A 20,971-nucleotide genomic window follows, 5' to 3' on the forward strand; every position below is an offset into this window, starting at 1 on the left:
TAAAGCTGTTCAGCATTAAACAATAAGCAATCTACATTGTTAATCTCTTTAACAACTTCCCTCATGGTACCGGTATCGAATACACCGATGTCTTCTTACCGTCATACCAGCTCCAAGACCTCACCCGCACATTCCATGATTAACTGTTTCCATCCCACACTGTACAAATACAGATAAGTATCTTCAGAAACTCAGGATTCCCCTTACTGAGCACTACATACAGTCTTCATGGTTAATCGTCCGTTTACAGAGAGTGAAAATTCTCTCAATCGATCAATTTTTTATTTTATTTTTTTAATTTAATTTCTTTATTAATTTTCCATAGTACAAAATTATGTTAAAACCTCAATTATCCACATCCTACCCCATACAATCTCCATTTGCTAAATATACCCAGTCTAGTTCATTACCATCCATTATAAAACATGACCAAACAGCATTATGGTCCGGAGGGGATTTCACCAGGGGGCTCAATCCATCCCTTTACCAGGTACTATCTAAAATGTAAAATCTTCCCCTTACCATCAGTATATCCCAGATTACTAACACCACCACTATATCTTACCACTATACACACCGCTGGGAGAGCACAGCAAACTAACTTAATTGAAAAATTATAAAGTCAACACTTAGCCAGCAGACTCGGTTGTCCCTTAGCAGAAATCCGCTCCCCTTGCATACATTTCACCCCCCGAAGAAGGGAAAAGAAAAAGAAAAAAAAAAACCCGAAATTACAAAATTTCAGAGATATACTTCTGTTCTTTATCCACCTGGTAATTCCATCCATTCAGGGTACCCTCTTTGGCCGAACCGCCCCATCTCTGGAGCCGTTCTGCTCAGCAGAGCCCTTCCCAACCAACCATTCCTTCCTGAAGCCCAGGCAAGCCCCCTCAGGTAGACCACCCGTGCTCCATACACTCAACTAAGCTCCCGGAAGGGCCTCATTTACCATTTATCATGATAAATTATGGTCCCCCCGTCAGCTTCCATTCCAAATCATTCCTCCACACCATTAATCGATCATTTAACGATTTTGAAGCAACGATTTGGTTTATCTAATGATCAGCGTTTAGACGAATTGAAAAATCGTTTAAAAAAATCGTTATTGCAATCATTTTAAGATCACTTAAGCACATTTCACAAATAGGGTATGTGCACATTTCGGAAAATCAACGGAAAATCTGTTGCGGAATCCGCCACTCGCGGATCATTCATTCAACGTGTTCATTCTTTAAACAGACGATGGAATCTTCCTGCGCATAGAATAGAGTCTATGACACGATCAGACACGTGTGCGCCCACCGCAGTCCGCAAGCGAGTGCAAGCGGCGGATTCCATGACAGATTTTCCCAAGTGTGCACATACCCATAGGGTGAATCTGTGAAAGATTGTTTACACAAAGCGATCTGCGAATTTTTAGCAAACAACCAACGACGATTTGAGAAAATGTTGAAAGATCAAAATGAACAATTTCTCGCTCGTCGCTTGTTCGTTCGCTGTGTTTACACGAGCCGATTATCGCTCAAATGCAATCGATATTGCGAAGATCCAAACGATAATAGTTATGTGTAAAGGCACCATAATACATCTGTATTTCCTGTGCGGTTTAACAAACAAGAATACAGACCAACAAAGTGACCAACAAAGTAGAGTATACTAGTGTAGATTGCTACAGGACTGCGGATTGTGTCATATACTGTAACTTCTAAGACTTTTATCACTTACAGAAATAGTTCAGGAAGATTGTGACAAGTTCACACATGAAGAAGTATAGTGTTTAAGAGTATTTAGCTGCCAGCAGCTGCGCACCTCACACCGGGGACATGTATAGAAAGTCATACTTTCCTATTTTTTCCACTTCGATTAGTTTACTGTAATAAATTCCTCTGCTAAGAACAAGAGTCCTGGAGGCCGCTAGAAAAACAGAGTGCCTGTTAGCTTTCATGGCGGCCTTCTGAGGGTCCTTGTAGCTGCCATGACACATCTTGAGTCAGAGTGTAAGGGTGGTATTACACTGAATGATTATAGTTTGAAAAATCGTTAAATCATTCGGATTTGAACAATAATCGTTTAGTGTAATAGCAGAGAACGATTAAATGACCAACGAGAAATCGTTGGTCGTTTAATAGAATTTGGACCTATCTTTATCGTTGATCGCTTGCAAATCGTTCGCATGTAATAAGACGTCGATCGCAGTAGCGGCAACGACAGGACAAACGCAATAACGATCATAAGTAACGATCATCGCTCCGTGTAATTGGGTGAACAATTTCAGGTCATTCAAGTTCATTTATCATCAAAAATTCACTTTGTGTAATAGTACCCTAACAGTAGAGAGGTAGTCTGACCGTATGTATATGATATGACAATGCCATTTACTCATGATCTGGTGTTTACCCCCTAACCCACCTTGATGTACTGCAACATCCATCATGGTGATGTTAAAGGGGTTATCCAGCGCTACAAAAACATGCCCACTTTCCCCCCTCTTTTGTCTCCGAGTTGCAATTAAAGTGACTGTACCACCAGGCCCAGGCTGAAGCACTGGAGGCGGGCCGACCCACCCCCAGTGGGAAGAAACCCCCCGCCCCTCCACGACATGACTCCATTAGAATCAATGGAACCCTATCATCGAGGGGCTGGGGTTTCCTCCCACTAAGGGTGGGTCGGCCCGCCTCCAGTGCTTCAGCCTGGGCCTGGTGGTACAGTCACTTTAAGCTCCATTTACTTCAGTGGAACTGAGTTTAAAACCACACCCAATCTGGAGACAAGAGAGGGGAGAAAGTGGACATGTTTTTATAGTGCTGGATAACCCCTTTAAGGAGGTATAGAGAAGGCTCGGCACTAGAAATCAGCGCAACTCAAGCATACTCAAGTCCGATTGGTCAGTTTTTGAATACTGGTGGCTGGAGAAGTTGGATGCAGCCCTAGGGCTGCCTGGAAAACATTGATATAGCCATAGGATATGATCATTCACACATAAAACCAGGAGTGGATTGAAAATACAGAAAGGCTATGTTCTCACACTGATGAACTTTAGCGAATGGCCGCCATTTAATGGCAAATCATTACCATTATTTTAAAGCAACGGCCATTTCAACAGTGTAAGAACATAGACTTTCTGTGTTTTCAATCCACTCCTGGTTTTGGTTGCAAAAATACTGAGCAAAGATACTGTGTGGGAACATAGCCATAGGCTGTATCAATGTTTTCCCAGACTCCCTAGAGCTGCATCCAACTTCTCCAGCCACCGGTATTCAATCCCTGACCAATCAGACTTGAACATGCTGGAGTTGCACTCATTTCTACTCAAGACCTAAGCTCTTTATATATCCGGGGGCAGATGATAGCCACATCCAAAGACTGGCACTTCCAGGGGTGTCAAACTCAGGCCCTCCAGCTGTTGCAAAACTACAATTCCTTTTGGCTGTCCAGGCATGATGAGAATTGTAGTTTTGCAACAGCAGGAGGGCCTGAGTTTGACGCATGTGAGAGACCACTAGAGATCCTGCTGCTGATCCTGTACGTGTGAACGCACCCCTAAAGTTTACCTGTCATCATAAAAACTTTTGACGTCATAGATATGCCAAAAGTTTTGATCAATCTGGTTCTTAGGGGGACATTTATCAAACTAATTGCGTCTGTTTTTATTCTAATATATCTAGTTTGTGCTCAAAATAATTCTAATATGAATTTATGAAGCTTTTTTAGACAAGACTATCCAAATTAGATGCGACTTTTTGAGTTCGATTTTTTTCTTGTTAATTAGATCGAGTGTGCGCCAGAATTCTTTTTTAGCTGAATTTATTAACTGCTCAATTTTTTAAAAAGTCGCATTTATTGGCACATCGCTACGTCTGCTCCGAACCAGGTGAAATTATTAGACTAATTAAAAGACCATTATTTTTAAGACACATTAACTATGCTATTAGACAATTTACATAAATTTGACTAAACACATTAGATTGGAAATTATGCCAAAACATCTGACAAAATCGTGTTTTTAGATTTGTTAGCAAATATCCCCCTATGTGTTTAGACCTGGGCCGATCTGTGTCAGTGAGTCGGGCTCCACAGACTTACATTAGGAAACCAACTCATCATGTGACACAGTGCCAGGATAGGACTGTGCTTAAAGGGGTACTCCGGGTGGGGGTTATTTTTAGTGTATGGCCGTTGAAGGGGTGGAAATAGAGGCCGCCGGTAACTTACCTCCCCAGTTCAAGTGCCGGGTCCCGGATCGTGCCGCCCCGTTCTCCCATCCGATCGCCACTTCCTGGTCTGAGCTGCGGCTTCAGACGTGACGTCTCAAGGCAGCTCAGCTATTCAGCGGGACTCTGCTCCGACCACTGAATGGCTGAACTGCCTTTAATCGTCACATCTGAAGCCGCAGCTCAGACCAGGAAGTGGTGGTCGGACAGGAAAACGGGGCGGCGCGACCCGGCGCTTGAACTGGGAAGGTAAGTTACCGGCGGCCTCTATTTCCACCCCTTCAACGGCCATACACTAAAAATAACCCCAGCCCGGAGTACCCCTTTAATATAGTCTTCTCCCCGCTCGTTCTCAAGAGGACTACGGGTCTGAACACTCTGACCAAGACCAAACAAAACTTTTGACGTGACTTTAAGATGTAATACTGCAAGTTTGGCTTATAATTTGCAAGTGAACACCTGACTGGTATAAATTGCCTGTATACGGTACTAGAGAGACAGCAAAAAACAAATATGTGCATAAAAAGAAAAGATCAAGTGTAGTATCTGTTCTTATCAGTTTAATATCTGATACGTCCCCTATCTGGGGACCATATATTAAATGGATTTTTAGAACAGGATGGAAAAAGAGCTTGCTCTGTCCTCTCCAGGCATTGACCTGGTATTGCAGTGCAGCTCATTGAGGTAATTTTGTTGCCTCTTGTGTGAATGCCACCTGAGAGCTTCTATCCCTGGACTAGCATAGAGAATAGGCCAGTCCTATGACAGAAACCATAGAAACAATACTGTACAGAGCGGCTCCTCCCTTCTATGTAAGGACACTTGACATTGTCAGGAAGAGGTAAATAAAAACATCCTGTCACCAGGGCAGACAAGAGCCGCCAGCAGCGTCTGTGAGAGTCTATAGGAAAAAAAAATACAAATCCCATGATTCCTCTGGCTGGCAAAGCATGCTGGGACACGTAGTTCCTCAACTGCTGGAGAGCCACAGGTAGCTGGTCACAGATATTGTCACTCCACACGTTCCCCTCGTGTGAAACTAGTCAGAAGAGTGACACTAGGACACGAGGAGAGGCATCGGGACGCGACCGAACTGTCCTCGTCTCACAGTAATGGCGACAGGCCGGAGTACGGCGTAGATTAGCTGGCCTGCGGCTCCACTGCGCATGCGCCTGACGTCACTCCCGACGTGTGCGATCCACCAACCGGTAATCGGCCAATCAGCGCGCGCCTATGGAGCAGGATTGAGCGCTCCCATTGGTGGGAGACAAGGGCCAGTCATCATCCGATCCAGCCCAGGTAAGTGAGCGGACCGGCGCTGCGTCGTTGCGGCCCCGTTTCCCTCCCCACCCCCCTCCCTCCTCCGGTCGTCTCATTCTCCCCCAATATGGCTGGGTGGGCCCGTGTGTGGACCCACCCGTGACTACGCCCATGGAGCGGCCAGGGGCTGCCGGGTTGTTATTGCCCAGTGACCTAGTTCCTGCAGCTGCTGTATTGTTGTGGATACTTGTAGTGCTGCAGGGATGGGACTGGCAGCTGCCATTAACTTCTATAGGGCAGCCCTGGCATGTACCTATGTATAGGGTGACACAGCCTGTGCACTATATGGCTGCACTATCTGCACCATTGTGTATAGTGACAACCCAGTGCACACCAGTTACACACCTGTCTACTCCAATGGGAGACTTGTCACGTGACTGGATGGAGAAACAGGGACTGCCCATCCCTAACCTGTAGCAAACTACAATGACCAGCATGCCCTGACAGCCGAAGGCTGTCAGGGCATGCTGGGCATTGTAGTTTTGCAACATGTAAACAGACTTTGGTTGGGGTACACTAAGACATTTAAAGGGGATCCCCAGTGTGACCCTAATGGTGCGTTTACACAGACAGATTTATCTGACAGATCTTTGAAGCCAAAACAAGGAAAAGACTATAAACAGGGAACAGGTCATAAAGGAAAGACTGGGATCTATCCTCTTTTCAAATCCATTCCTGGCTTTGGCTTCCAAAATCTGTCAGATAAATCTTTCTGTGTAAACGCACCCTAAGTTTTACTCACAGACATAAGTTTAGATTAGTCGGGGTCTGTGTGCTCCATCCCCCCACAGGCCGCTATAGTGCATGTCCCTCCCTGGCTTGTAACTCTATGCAATGAGGCTGATCAAGCGGTGGGCCAGGGAGTAAAGAGCACACCAGGTTAAATCCAACAATCATTGGTCGGGTTCTTGGTGCTGGCACCGTCCCCGATAAAAGTTTTGACTTGTTAAGTTTTTGCCAATGACAGGGAGACTTTAAAATGACAGAAAGGATGTGAATATATCAGTGCTGCCAGTATCCAGGTGCCGATCACACAAGCAGTGCATACTTACCTTTAGCGATGGTGTGTGATCCGGCATCTTTGGTTGTCACAGAGGCGGGTCTGTCACACTTTCAGCTCACACCCTAATCTCTGGCCGCTGCCCCTCTCCTCCAGTTTGATTGACAACTGGATGAGGCAAGGGAGCCTGAAAATACAGCCAGGCGCAGACAGTGCGTTTTTACTGAAGATGCCGGATCACACAGCATCACTAAAGGTGTTTATACAATGCATGGTCAGTTTCCCTTATGCAACATGCATGCGTATCCTGGGGTTGCCAGGTTTAGCTGTTAAAAGGGATCGGTGTTTACTTGCGCTTGTCTTTGCATTGCAGTATTGTCCCATTTATATGAATAGGGTAGCACTGCAGAACATTGCGCCGCTGGTGCAAATATTACACTTCAGCTGATAGAGCCAAAAACCCTTAAAGGAGATTTCTGGTGTAAATTGAATTGCCCCCCCAAGAGTTATACAAATCACCAATATACACTTGTTGCAGGAAATGCTTATAAAGTGCTTTTTTTTCCCCTGCACTTACTACGAGGCTTCACTTCCTGCATAAAATGGTGATGTCACTTCCTGGATAACATGGTGATGTCATGACCTGACTCCCAAAACTGTGCGGGCTGTGGCTGCTGGAGAGGATGATGGCAGGGGGACACTAAGGGACACTGAGCATCCCTCTGCCATCATCCTCTCTAGCAGCCACAGCCCGCACAGCTCTGGGAGTCGGGTCGTGACATCACCATTTTATCCAGGAAGTGACATCACCATTTTATCCAGGAAGTGGAGGAAGTTATCCAGGAAGTGACATCACCATGTTTATCCAGGAAGTGACATCACCATGTTATCCAGGAAGTGACATCACCATGTTATCCAGGAAGTGACATCACTATGTTATCCAGGAAGTGAAGCCTTGATACAGTAGTAAGTACAGAGAAAAAAGCATTTCCTGTAATAAGTGTATATTGGGGATTTGTATAACTTTTGGGGGGCAGTACAATACTTAAATAAAAAATTTCGCTGGACTTCTCCTTTAACACACCCTGATTGGCTCTTACTAATAAAATGTAAGTGGCGTGCTTGCTGCTGCCGCCGTAGGTGGCGTGCTTGCTGCTGCCGCCGCAGGTGTCGTGCATGCTGCTGCCGTAGGTGGCGTGCTTGCTGCTGCCGTAGGTGGCGTGCTTGCTGCTGCTGCTGCTGCTGCCGTAGGTGGCGTGCTTGCTGCTGCCGTAGGTGGTCAGGAGGCAGTAAACAGCTGGGCTCTTGTACACAGTATAAACCACATACAACCACAAGCTTCCCTGCTTCTATTACTCAGCTAGGTGAAATAGCGTAGCTCATTGGGCTGTAATGTTTAAACAATTCCTTTTAACATTAATAGGACTTTCCAAACTTCCTGACTACTATCTTCTAGCCTGCTTACGGCCACCCACCCTTGATCTTGCTGTGAGGCTGGCATCTATTAGACCTTTAGGACTCATCCTCTGTATATGCCATTTAAGTCCAGATGGAAATACCACTTTAAATAATAAAAAAAATATATGTTTTTACACTTTTTGTACCTTTGATGAATCTAACCTGCTGATAGCTTCCTAGTGGGCACGTGGAGCTAAGGAGGAGAGGATGTCTGTTACCTTCATCCTCAGTGCTGGTCCTCTGTTTTTTATTCTGAGGTCCCCTGCCCGGTAAGCCGTTAGGAGCAAACTGGGGGCCTGGTTACGTCCCCTGCCGACCCACCCCTCCTAATTGGGTGGCGGTAGCCATGCCCGCAGTGGTCCTAACAACTTACTGGGAAAAAGATTTCAGAATAAAAAGCAGAGGACCAGCGCTGAGGATGAAGGTAAAAGACATACCTTTCATGTCCACTAGGAAGCTACCAGCATGTTAGATTTGCCTAACATGCTAATAATTCCCCTATAGTCTTTAAGTACTTATCAGCTGCTGTATGTCAGCAGAGAGCACTGTGTCAGACTGGAAAGAAAACACCACTTTCTGCAGGACATACAACAGCTGATAAGTATGGGAATATTTAATTTAATTATTTAATTTTAAAATAGAAATAAATTACAAATTTATATAACTTTCTGAAACCAGTTCATTTAAAAGAAAAGAAGAAAAATTTTCATCGGCATACCCCTTTAAAGGGAAACTATAACCTGGAACTTTGCAGACGCTTGCTTTTGGTAGTTTGTGAGACTTGTCTGCACTGTGGTTGGTTGCTGTGGCCAGCAGGGCTAGTGTTCCCTTTAGACAAGGGTTCCTCATGCTCTGGCCCTCTGTCTTTTGTGAAACTACAACTCCCATCATGCACTGAGAGCTGAATACCAGCAGGTCATGATGGAAGTTGTAGTTTTCGGATAGCTGTGGGTTGGGGAGTTCTGCTACAGACCGTTTTTATTGATGAGACGCCCATTGCTGTCCCTCTCTATAGAGGGTAATATAGCTGTGTGGCGGTGGGGTGACATTTCTTATGACTTATATGAGTCTTCATGGGCTCAGCATTGTCATCATGTAACATGAGAACCATGCCATGCTATAGGCTGTGTTCTCACATTAGTTTCCATCCACTTCTGCTGCTAAATCCATGAGGAAATCCTATAGATTGGACAATGTAAAGGAAATCCCAAGGGAATGTTCTCAAGTAGAGATGAGCGAATTTGCAGTAAGTTCAGGTTTACCTGAACCAGAACGCTCAGTAATTGAATCCCAGTGGCTGGAGAAGATGGATGCAGCCCTAGGCATGAAATACAGAGTGCTCGGATTCACACAAAGTCAAACGTACTGTAAGTGTGCTGGTCTCTGTTCAAGAGCAGCGGATTTTTCAGTTTTTTTTTTTTCTAATGATAAGTTACAATTTCTCCCGCAAAAAACAAGCCCTTATGTGTCTCTCCAGATCAGGGGTAGGAAACCTTGGCTCTCCAGTTGTTGAAAAACTACAACTCCCATCATGCCTGGCCAGCCAAAGCTAAAGCTTTGGCTGTCCAGGCATGATGGGAGTTGTAGTTTTGCAGCAGCCGGAGAGCCAAGGTTCCCTACCCCTGCTCTAGGTGAAAAAATAAAAGTGATACAGCTCCTAGAAGGCGACAGGTAAAAAATAGAGATGAGCGAACAGAGTTCGAGGCGATCCGAACCCAAACGATCAGCATTTGATTAGTGGGGGCTGCTGAACTTGGATAAAGCTCTAAGGTTGTCTGGAAAACATGGCTACAGCCAATGACTATATCCATGATTTCCACATAGCCTTAGGGCTTTATCCAACTTCAGCAGCCACCGAAAGTTCGGGTTCGGATCGACTCGAGCATGCTCCAGGTTCGCTCATCTCTAGTAAAAAATCAAAAGCGCAAAAATTTAAAAACTGCATCCTTAAAGGGCTACTCCAGAGGGGAAAAAAATGTTTCCAATCAACTAGTGTCAGAAAGTTATATGGATTTGTAAATTATTTGTATTTATAAAAAAAAAAAAAAAAAAAAAAAACTTCCTGTACTTATCAGCTGCTGTATGTCCTGCAGGAAGTGGTGTATTTTTTGCAGTCAGACACAGTGCCCTCTTGCTGCCACCTCTGTCCATATCAGGAACTGTCCAGAGCAGGAGAGGTTTTCTATGACGATTCGCTGCTGCTCTGGACAGTTCCTGACATGGACAGAGGTGGCAGCAGAGAGCAGTGTATCAGACTGGAAAAAATTACACTACTTCCTGCAGGACATACAGCAGCTGATACGTACAGGAAGACCTGATTTTTTAAATAGAAATAATTTACAAATCTGTATAACTTTCTGACACCAATTTATCAGTATCTATGCAAGTCTCTATTAGCAAACCTAGAAAGCTGCAGGGAACCCGTGTTTCCATGGGTCCCTGCCGTCCATTAGTACAATGTAATTCTCAGGGTTTGCTGCAGCTGTAGTTACAGTTTGGAGGAACTTGTTCTTAGACGTGATGAGCGCCCATTGCCCGGGTCTGTGGTGCCGTCTTCTAGGAGTATTTTCTACCATTTTTTTCGAGGGTTTCTCAACAACCTGTAAAACCACCTGCAGCGCATGTACTTGTGTGTAATGTGCCCTGCGTAGTGAGGACAGACATAACCCCATCTATCCTAATACACCCAGGCTGCTGAATACTATCCGGCTAAGCGTCTCCCATGTGGTTCCCATATGTAGTTTTATATAGGATTAGTTATAGGAGCAATCTCCCTGGCCCCGGCATCTATCTCCATGCCATTACTACCACAGCTGTCTCTATTGTAGAGATGTCTGAGTACACATCACTCATTGATCTCAGCGGACATGTGCATTCTTCTCTAGTGAAAAGAAGGCCGGGGATGTCCCATATGCTCCATCCTACTGATGTGATACGTCTGGTCTTAGGGTTTGTTCAAACACTGTAGATTTGCTGCAGAATTAAAGGGCTAGTTAAAAAAAAAAAAACTCAAGTCTTCCAGTACTTATCAGCTGCTGTATGTCCTGCAGGAAGTGGTATTTTTTTATCATTCTGGGGAGCAGGAGAGTGTTTTTTTTTAATTTTTTTTGGATTTGCTACTGCTCTAGACAGTTCCTGACATGGACAGAGGTGGCAGCAGAGAGCACTGTGTCAGGGCTCTATTCCACGGGACGTTTATAGTTCGGATAATCGTTAAATCATTCGGAACGAAGCGATAATCGTTCGGTTGAATAGCAGTTAACGATTAAACGACGAACAAGAAATCGTTGGAGAGCTGGACTTATTTTTATCGTTGCTCGTTCGCAAATCGTTCGCATTGAATAAGACGTCGTTCGCAGGAGCGATGAACGCAATAGCAACGACAAGACGACCGCAAGAACGATCATAAGTAACGATCATCGTTCGGTGTAATTGGGTGAACGATTTCAGGTCGTTTGAGATCGTTTATCGTTAACGATTATCCAAACGATAATCGTTCTGTGGAATAGGGCCTTCAGATTGGAAGAATACACCACTTCCTGCAGAACACACAGCAGCTGATATGTACTGAAAGACTTGAGAGTTTATAATAGAAGTAAATTACAAATGCCTGGCACTTTCTGACACCAGTTGATCCGAATGAAATTTTTTTTTGTTTCGGTGAGCAACCTCTTTAATGTAAGTTAGAAAAATCTGCAGCAAATACCCTGAAGATACACTGACACGTACTATTTACAATGCTGCTTTAATGCTGTGTTAAACTCTTTATTTGTGTGTGAACAAATCCTTAAAGGGTTTGTCCAAGCCCTGCAGTTCCCGGTCCCCTGCTCTGATCCAGTTCTGCCGCACAGCGGACGCCTGGGCTTAGACAGCCCTGCAGTTCCCGGTCCCCTGCTCAGATCCAATGCTGCTGCACAGCGGACACCTGGGCTTAGACAGCCCTGCAGTTCCCGGTCCCCTGCTCTGATCCAGTGCTGCCGGACAGCGGACGCCTGGGCTTAGACAGCCCTGCAGTTCCTGACATGAAAGTTGGTGGCAGCAGAGAGCCCTGCGCCGCCCCCTTACTGCTGCCACTCAGAGTAAAATGATGTAGAAATTAATAATGTAATATATATATATTTATTTTTATTATTATTATATATATATTTTTTTTTTAAAGCAGTGATGGGGCGTGGTGCCAGAACGCAGCTGAATTAGCTTGGCCTTGCTGTGTCTCCCAGTGAGGTTACACGTCTCCAGGGACAATCCAAGCCCTGGAGATAAGTGTGACCTCGGTGGGAGACAGTGGACTGTCCCGACCACTTGACTGACATCTCATTGGGGAGAACAGTGGACGGGAACCTAGGCATTGAGCTATCAACAGTACAGGAACACAGTGAGGTCAAACTTAAAGGGGTTATCCAGCGCTACAAAAACATGGCCACTTTTCCCCCTCTCTTGTCTCCAGTTCAGGTGTGGTTTGCAATTAAGCTCCATTTACTTCGATGGAACTAAGTTTGAGAGCCCACAGAATCTGGAGACAAGAGAGGGGGAAAAGTGCCCATGTTTTTGTAGCGTTGGATAGCCCCTTTAAACAGAAAGCACCTTTCCTAATGCAGTGCTTCTGCAGAATTGCTTTATTTTGTATTTCCCATCACCTAACAAACGTTTAGATCAGGGATGGGGAACCTGCAGCCCTCCAGCTGTTGCAAAACTACAATGCCCATCATGCTAAAGCTTCAGCTGCCCAATTTAAATTATGAAAATACCCCTTTAATCCGTCTTATTGAGACAGGATCCCATGTAAGTCTATGGAGCCCATCTTCTGCAATGAAACAGGCTGAGCACCAAGCAGGGGAGTGAAGGGCAATTCCTCCAGAAATATCTAGAAATCGGTGGGTGGGGGGGGGGACACTAGGACCCCAACTAATGAACACTTTTGACATGTCTGTGTAACACAAGTTTTTTCGTAAATAACAGTACCCTTTAAAGTGTCACTGTTGTTACATTTTTTGCAGAAATCAATAGTACAGGCGATTTTAAGAAACTTTGTAATTGGGTTTATTAGGCAAATATGCCATTATCTGCATTCAAAAAGACTTTCCCCAGGTCCCCTCCTTCCCCTTTCTCATCCACTGCTCATTATCAGGAATTCACACGTCTTGTTGTATCAGATGTGCCCCTGTCTGTTCTATAGAGAGGGGAGGGGGGAGGAGGGAGATTAGTAGCCAGCAGAGAGCAGAGAACAAAGGATTACACAGCGGGACCTGTGTGAAGAGAGGTCAGAGAGGTCAGTGCTGATGTCAGAGGAGATAGCCGGGGATGTAGCTGTATATTAACCCTTTGTTGTCCTGTTTTGGTGCCTCATCTCTCTCCACCCCTCACCTCTCTATAAGAGAACCATAAAGACAGGGGGGAGAGCTTCAAACTGCTTTTTCATGATAAAAATGCATTTTTCGGCTGATAAACTCAATTATAAAGTTTCTTAAAATCACCTGTACTATTGATTTCTGCAAAAAAAATTTAACCGACAGTGACACTTTAAAGTGGTTTTCTCATCCCAGATAAGCAGGTGCAGGGATGTCTCAAGGCTTCCCGGCAGAGAATGTGATGCAAATTTTCTCCCCAGCTTGTACTGGCTGCTTCCAGAGAACAATAGCTGCCATTAGTCTGCAGGATGAGATGGGATTCCTTATAGTAGATTGTGCAGGCGGCCTGTGGACTCCCATCACTCACTGACTTGTTAGCTCTCATTCTCCCAGATCTCTGTCCCCACACGGCGCAGGGCTTCCCTGGTCTCGCATTACATCAGCTGTCAACAGAGGTCCCTTGTTACTCAGGATCCGGTCCCTGCCGCCATTCATTGTGTCACGTGGAGAGGCCAGACGGATGCGTCTCTGAAGAGAAATCCTGCTCTCCTAACATGGGGAAGTGGAGATTTTCTAGCCCGTGTATTGTTTGTGGACTGGACAGGAACATTTGTTGTTGTTATCTATGTAGACACATGCTCCCTTGGTTTACCACCCATACTCTTAAAGGGGTTATCCAGTGCTACAAAAACATGGCCACTTTCTTCCAGAGACAGCCCCACTCTTGTCTCCAGTTCCGGTGCAGGTTTTGTAACTCTGTTCCCCTGAAGTGAATGGAGCTTAATTGCAAACCGCACCTGACCTGGAGACAAGAGTGGTGTTGTCATAGGAAGAAAGTAGCCATGTTTTTGTAGCGCTGTATAACCCCTTTAAGGTAGTCATACATATTAAAGGGGTTATCGAGCAAAAATCTTTTTCTTTCAAATCAACTGGTTTCAGAAAGTTGTGTAGCTTTGTAATTTACTTCTATTAAAAAATGTTGTCTTCCCGTACTTATCAGCTGCTGTATGTCCTGCAGGAAATGTTTTATTTTCAGTCTGACACAGTGCTCTCTGCTGACATCTCTGGCCGAGACAGGAATTCTGTCTCGGTTTTCTATGAGTCCCCATAGAAAACCTTTCCAGTTCTGGACAGTTCCTGTCTTGGCCAGAGGTGTCAGCAGAGAGCACCGTGTCACACTGAAAAGAAAACAACATTTCCTGCAGGACATACAGCAGCTTATAAGTATGGAAAGACTTAAGATTTTTTAATAGAAGAAAATTACAAATCTACATAACTTTCTGGCACCAGTTGATATGAAAGAAAAAGATTTTCACTGGACAACCCCCTTTAAATACCCTGAATAGGGGAAAATCCATGTGAATATACGTAGACAACGCTACAGCTGAATGTAGGGGACATGTAAGGCTATGGCTGTACAGCAACCCTTTCACTCAGTACCCATCAGGTATCATAAGAATAGGCCATCAAGAGCGCATAGAAGTACAGTATATACACTGTGTAACATATATATGTTGGTACAGCTAGACCACTGCTTTTAGAGCAGAGTGGTGGTCGGTAACCTAGACAATGAGCTGTCAACAATAAGAAAGAGCAGCGTATGAGGATATAAATGTATCTGAAATGGTTAGTTGAGATGGGAATACCCCTGGTGGTTGGAGTTATAGCTGCCTGGACAAGCTATAAGCCACTGAAACAAAAGGCTGCCATGGTTATTCCAGGCTTCCTTTTTAGACTTTTTTATACTGTTTTTTACGTCTTGTTATAAATACACTTATACGTGGTCAGACAAGATATCGCTGACTTCCTCTGTCACTTAAGTGGGTTGACTTCTCTGCAAAACGTTCCGGAGAGCTTGTCTATGTTCCAGCAGAGGGGAGAAGGAAACCCCTATTTCCCCTTTCTTATTCTAGTGTGGTAACGGGTACAGTACTGCCAGTGACAATGTGGCATCAGTACCGCACAGTTATAGCTGCATGCGCGCTGGTTACTGCCTTGATGTTTTTGTAGATCTCTTTCCCCTGAAGCAAGAGCAGAAGTCATGGCAGGACGTCCTGCACTAATATACCGCCATTATATAGATGTCACATCCACATCACAGGGGTTGTTGTGTCTAGATGCATCCTGTCTGTATTCCATAGTGTACATAGATTAAAGGGGTACTCCAGCAAAAATCTTTTTCTTTCAGATCGTCTGGTGTCAGAAAGTTATATAGATTTGTAATTTTACTTCTATTTAAAAATCTCAAATCTTCCCATACTTATCAGCTGCTGAATGTCCTGCGGGAAATTATGTTTTCTTTTCAGTCTGACACGGTGCTCTCTGCTGACATCTCTGTTAATGTCAGGAACTGTCCAGAGCAGGAAAGGTTTTCTATGGGGATTTTCTACTACTCTGGGCAGTTCTTGTCATAGACAGAGGGGGCAGCAGAGAGCACTGTGTGAGACTGAAAAGAAAACAACATTTCCTGCAGGACATACAGCAGCTGATAAGTATGGGAAGACTTGAGATTTTTAAATAGAAGTAAATTACAAATATATATAACTTTCTGAAACCAGTTGATTTGAAAGATTTTCACTGGACAACCCCTTTAAAATGCATTTGTGGCCCTTGGCTGCACTTAAAGCGACTCTGTACCCACAATCTGACACCCCTTCGGATAGCTGCTTTTCATCCAGGATCTGCCCTGGGGTCCGTTCGGCAGGTGATGCGGCTATTGTCCTAAAAAAATACTTTTAAACTTACAGCCTGTGCCAAACTTTGCACCACCCCTCCGCCCCTCCTCCCCACCCTCTTCATCATTAGGAATGCCACTGGAACATTTTCTACATGCTGGACACTGCACAGGTGTCTTAACGATCCAGCCCATGTTCAGTATTCACACAGCTGATGAATAGAAGACAATCTGCCTGGAGCATTCCTAATGATGAGGAGGCCGGGGAGGAGGGACAGAGAGGCGGTGCCAGCCTAATGCATCCACAATCTAGGCCACGCCTGTTGAGCACGGGGCTGCTAGTTTAAAAGTTGTTTTTTAGCACAATAACTGCATCACCTGCTGAACGGACCCCAGGACAAATCTTGGATTAAAAGCAGCTATCTGAAGGTACAAGGGGTTTGGGGGGTCAGATTGTGGGTACAGAGTCGTTTTAAGCTGCTGCATGTGGCCTTCTGAAATGGAATCCGTCAGCTGCAATCCAGGTTACAGACTGCTGACCCTGTTACATAGCTGTTAGGGCAAGGAGGAGGTCATAATAGTATTTTATGTTCATAAATCCCTAGATCTCGGGCTCTGTCCCTCCATTAGACCTATGGTCCAGCCTGTATTACGCTGATATAATGAGCTGTTTGTCTCCCAGGTGATAATGTCTCGTGTTTATCTCACCTCGCCCTCAGGGGGGTAAATCCCAGTAGTTTTGCAGAGTTGTGACAGTGTCAGATTATTTTGGTTCATCCGTCTCCTGATGCGTTTACATCTGCAGCTTCTTGTCCATGACCCCGTGATCCAGTGCAGAACTGTAATGTATCCCCCGGGGGCCGGTCAATGTCCTGGTACCAATCTATCCCGACCAGCGCATTGTTATGGGAAGTGTTATTTTTGGCCTGTATTTTATTGACTTGTTTTGTTAGCGGTCTCTATGGATACATGTAAGCCTGGATGACAATTGTTAGACAGCGCTTCTCCAGATACTCTTCATGAGAGATTAACCCCTTAATGCCCAGGACTGTTTGGCCCTTCAGGACCTACTCAGTTTCAAGGTTTTTTTTTTTTTTTTTGTTTTTTTTTTTTGCTTTTTTTGTTCATATTTTACCCTTTAAGTGGGGTTGGCCACTTAATAGTAAAATTGCTCAGTGTACTCACTGTACATACTGACAGCAGCTCCCTGTGTACCTCATAGAGCTAAAATCAGACTCCCCTTCTCCAGGCTGAGCAGTCCTGCTCCGTGGTGTTTCTGTCCATAAGATGGACGACATGGAGGAGCATGTGACCATGCCACGCCTCCTGTGTCCTCCATAGGCATATACAGGCTCAGTGGTGGACACTGGGGGCGGAGCATGGTCATCTTATGGACAGAATCACCACAGAGCAGGGCAGCACAGCCTGGAGGGGAGGAGTCTAATATTAGCTGTATGAAGTACACAGGGAGCTGCTGTCAGTATATACAGTGACTACACTTTCTACTGTACACTGAGCAATTTTACTATAAAGTTGCCAACCCTTTTAATCACCTATTAAATTAAGTCTTCAGGTTGTTACGGCCATGTGGATGCTTTTAACCCCTTCGTGCTGCAGCTAGTTTGGGCCTTAATGACCAGGCTAATTTTTCAAAATCTGACCTGTCTCACTTTATGCTCTTATAGCTCAGTGATGCTTTAACGTATGCTAGCGATTCTGAGATTGTTTTTTCGTGACATATGGCACTTTATGTTAGTGGCAAAATTTGGTCACTACTTTGTGTGTTTTTTGTGAAAAACATCAAAATATGAAAAATTTAAAAAATTTGCATTTTATGAACTTTGAAATTCTCTGCTTCTAAAAAAAGAAAGTCGTAGCACATAAATTAGTTACTAAGTCACATTACCAATATGTCCTCTATATTCTGGCATAATTTGGTAAACATATTTTACTTTTTTAGGGTGTTATGGGGCTTAGAAATTTATCAGCAAATTATCACATTTTCGTGAAACTGATTTTTTTAGGGACCAGTTCTTTTTTTAAATGGATTTAGAAGTCTGGTATCCTGAAAACCCCCATAAGTGACCCCATTTTGGAAACTACACACCTTAAAGAATTAATCTAGGGGTATAATGAGCATTTTAACCCTACAGGGGCTGGAGGAAAGTATTCACAATTAGGCAGTAAAAAAATGGAAATAATATATACGTTTAGATTAAAGTTTCTCATTTTCAAAAGGAATATAAGACAAAAAGCACCCCAAAATTTGTAATGCAGGTTCTCTTGAGTACAACGGTACCCCATATGTGGGCGTAAACCACTGTATGGGCCACTGTATTGGCGCTCCCAAAGGGAGCGCCAATTTTTTGTTTCTGAGCGCCAGGTGCGTTTGCAGTGCCCCTGTAGTGTCAGCAGAGAGAAAACCCCCCATAAGTCACCCCATTTTGGAAAGTGCACCCCTCAAAGAATTCATCTTGGTGTGTGGTGACCATTTTGACCCCACAGGTATTACAGGAAAGTATTCAAAAGAAGACAGTAAAAATGAAAAACTCGAATTCTTCCAATAATATGTTCGTTTAGTTTGAAATTTCTCAATTTCACGAGGAACAAAAGGAAAAAAGTACCCCAAAATTTGTAACGCAGGTTCTCCTGAGTACAATGGTACCCCATATGTGGGCGTAAACCACTGTATGGGCACACAGGAGGGCTCAGAAGGGAAGGAGCGCCAATTAGCTTTTTCAATGCAGATTTTGCTGCAGAAGTTTCCGAGCGACAGGTGCGTTTGCAGTGCCCTTGTAGTGCCAGCAGAGTAAAATCTCGCCATAAGTCACTCCATTTTGGAAAGTGCACCCCTCAAAGTATTCATCTTGGGGTGTGGTGACCATTTTGACCCCACAGGTATTTGAGGAAAGTATTCAAAAGTAGACAGTAAAAATGAAAAACTCGATTTTTTCCAATAATATGTTCCTTTAGTTTGAAATTTCTCAATTTCACGAGGAACAGGAGAGAAATGTCACCCCAATATATGTAAAGCAGGTTCTCCTGAGTAGAACGGTACCCCATATGTGGGCATAAACCACTGCATGGGCACACAGCGGGGCTCAGAAGGGAAGGAGCGCCAATTAGCATTTTCAGTGCAGATTTTTCTGAAGAAGTTTCTGAGCGCCAGGTGCGTTTGCAGAGCCCCTGTAGTGTCAGCAGAATAGATTCCCCCCAAAAGTCACCCCATTTTGGAAAGTGCACCCCTCAAAGAATTTATCTTGGGGTGTGGTGACCATTTTTACCCCACAGGTATTAGAGGAAAGTATTCAAAATTGGCCAGTAAAAATGAAAAACTCGAATTTTTCCAATAATATGTTGGTTTAGTTTGAAATTTCTCAATTTGACGAGAACCAGGAGAGAAAACGTACCCCAAAATCTGTAACACAGGTTCTCCTGAGTACAACGGTACCCCATATGTGGGCATAAACCACTGTATGGGCACACAGCAGGGCTCAGAAGGGAAGGAGCGCCAATTTACAGGAGCAAAACCGCAGCTAGTAATGGTTATTAGAATAGCGCAGTTACTAAAATAAAATAAAAAAAATGAGATTACAGGTAATGTGGGGTGGTTACGGGCAACCAAGGGTGGTTATGGGCAACCTGAGGTGGTTACAGGTAATCTAGGGTGGTTACGGACAACATGGGGTGGTCACGGGCAACCTGCTGTGGTTACGGCAACCTGGGGTGGTTACAGGCAACGTGGGATGGTTACGGGAAACGTGGGGTGGTTATGGGCAACGTGTGGTGGTCACGGGCAACCTGCTGTGGTTACGGCAACGTGTGGTGGTTACAGGCAACGTGGGCTGGTTACAGGCAACGTGGGCTGGTTGCGGGCAACCTGCTGTGCTTACAGACAATCTGGGATGGTTACGGGAAACGTGGAGTGGTTACGGGCAACCTGCAGTGCTTACAGACAATCTGGGGTGGATACGGGCAACGTGGGGTGGTTACGGGCAACCTGCAGTGCTTACAGACAATCTGGGGTGGTTACGGGCAACGTGGGGTGTTTACGGGCAACCTGCAGTGCTTACAGACAATCTGGGGTGGATACGGGCAAGGTGGGGTGGTTACGGGCAACCTGCAGTGCTTACAGACAATCTGGGGTGGTTACGGGCAATGTGGGGTGGTTACGGATAAACTGAAGTTCTTATAGGCAATCTGGGGTGGATACCTGTAATCTGGCATGGGCACCGCAATCTGGAGGGGGTAATTGGCAATTTGGGGTGGTCAGAGGCGCCGTGGCGTGGTCAGAGGCGACGTGTGGTGGTCAGAGGCGACGTGCGGTGGTCAGAGGCGACGTGCGGTGGTCAGAGGCGACGTGCGGTGGTCAGAGGCGACGTGCGGTGGTCAGAGGCGACGTGCGGTGGTCAGAGGCGACGTGCGGTGGTCAGAGGCGACGTGCGGTGGTCAGAGGCATCGTGGCGTGGTTACGTGCAATCTGGGGGGGTTACATGTAATCTGGCATGATTACGGGGAACCTGGGGGGGTTATGTGCAACCTGGAAGGGTTACAGACAATCTGGGATTGTTACTGATAAACTGAAGTGCTTATAGGTAATCTGGGGTGGGTACATGTAATTTGGGGTGGTTATGGGCAATCGGGAGGGGGTCACTGGCAATTTGCGGTGGTTACGGGCAACGTGCGGCGGTTACGGGCAACGTGCAGCGGTTACGGGCAACGTGCGGTGGTTACGGGCAACGTGCGGTGGTTACGGGTAATCTGGGGAGGGGTTAGAGGTAATTTGGGAGTAAACTGCAATTATTACTATAATAAAAAGTGTGTGTTTTATTTTTTTGTATGTTTGTCACTTTTTGTACTTTACATATTCATTTTCACTGTATTACTATGATTACTGTGATATTTTCTATCTCAGTAATCATAGTTCAGTGACAGAGACCAAATTGGTCTCTGTCACTTT

General features: G+C 44.9%; 1 protein-coding gene and 1 non-coding gene across 5 annotated transcripts in view; both read left to right on the top strand.

Moving 5' to 3' along the window:
- The window catches only part of ZMYND11 (zinc finger MYND-type containing 11), a 77,943-nt gene that overhangs the window by 11,797 nt on the left and 45,175 nt on the right, over positions 1 to 20,971 (top strand). Inside the window, exon 1 of one of the 4 annotated variants that reach the window (XM_069958915.1) lies at positions 5,417 to 5,510. The exons of 2 other annotated variants lie outside the window; for them this stretch is intronic. The gene's annotated coding sequence lies outside the window, so the exon portion shown is untranslated. Of the gene's footprint in view, positions 1 to 5,416; positions 5,511 to 9,332; positions 9,357 to 20,971 lie in introns of those variants that run through there. One more of the 4 variants, XM_069958913.1, reaches the window with a different exon arrangement.
- LOC138784986 (U2 spliceosomal RNA) lies at positions 4,723 to 4,904 on the top strand. The gene has a single exon (XR_011362000.1). It is a non-coding gene; the product is annotated as a U2 spliceosomal RNA (small nuclear RNA).

Source organism: Dendropsophus ebraccatus, chromosome 2 (genome assembly GCF_027789765.1).
Source record: "Dendropsophus ebraccatus isolate aDenEbr1 chromosome 2, aDenEbr1.pat, whole genome shotgun sequence".
Taxonomy (NCBI): Eukaryota; Metazoa; Chordata; class Amphibia; order Anura; family Hylidae; genus Dendropsophus; species Dendropsophus ebraccatus.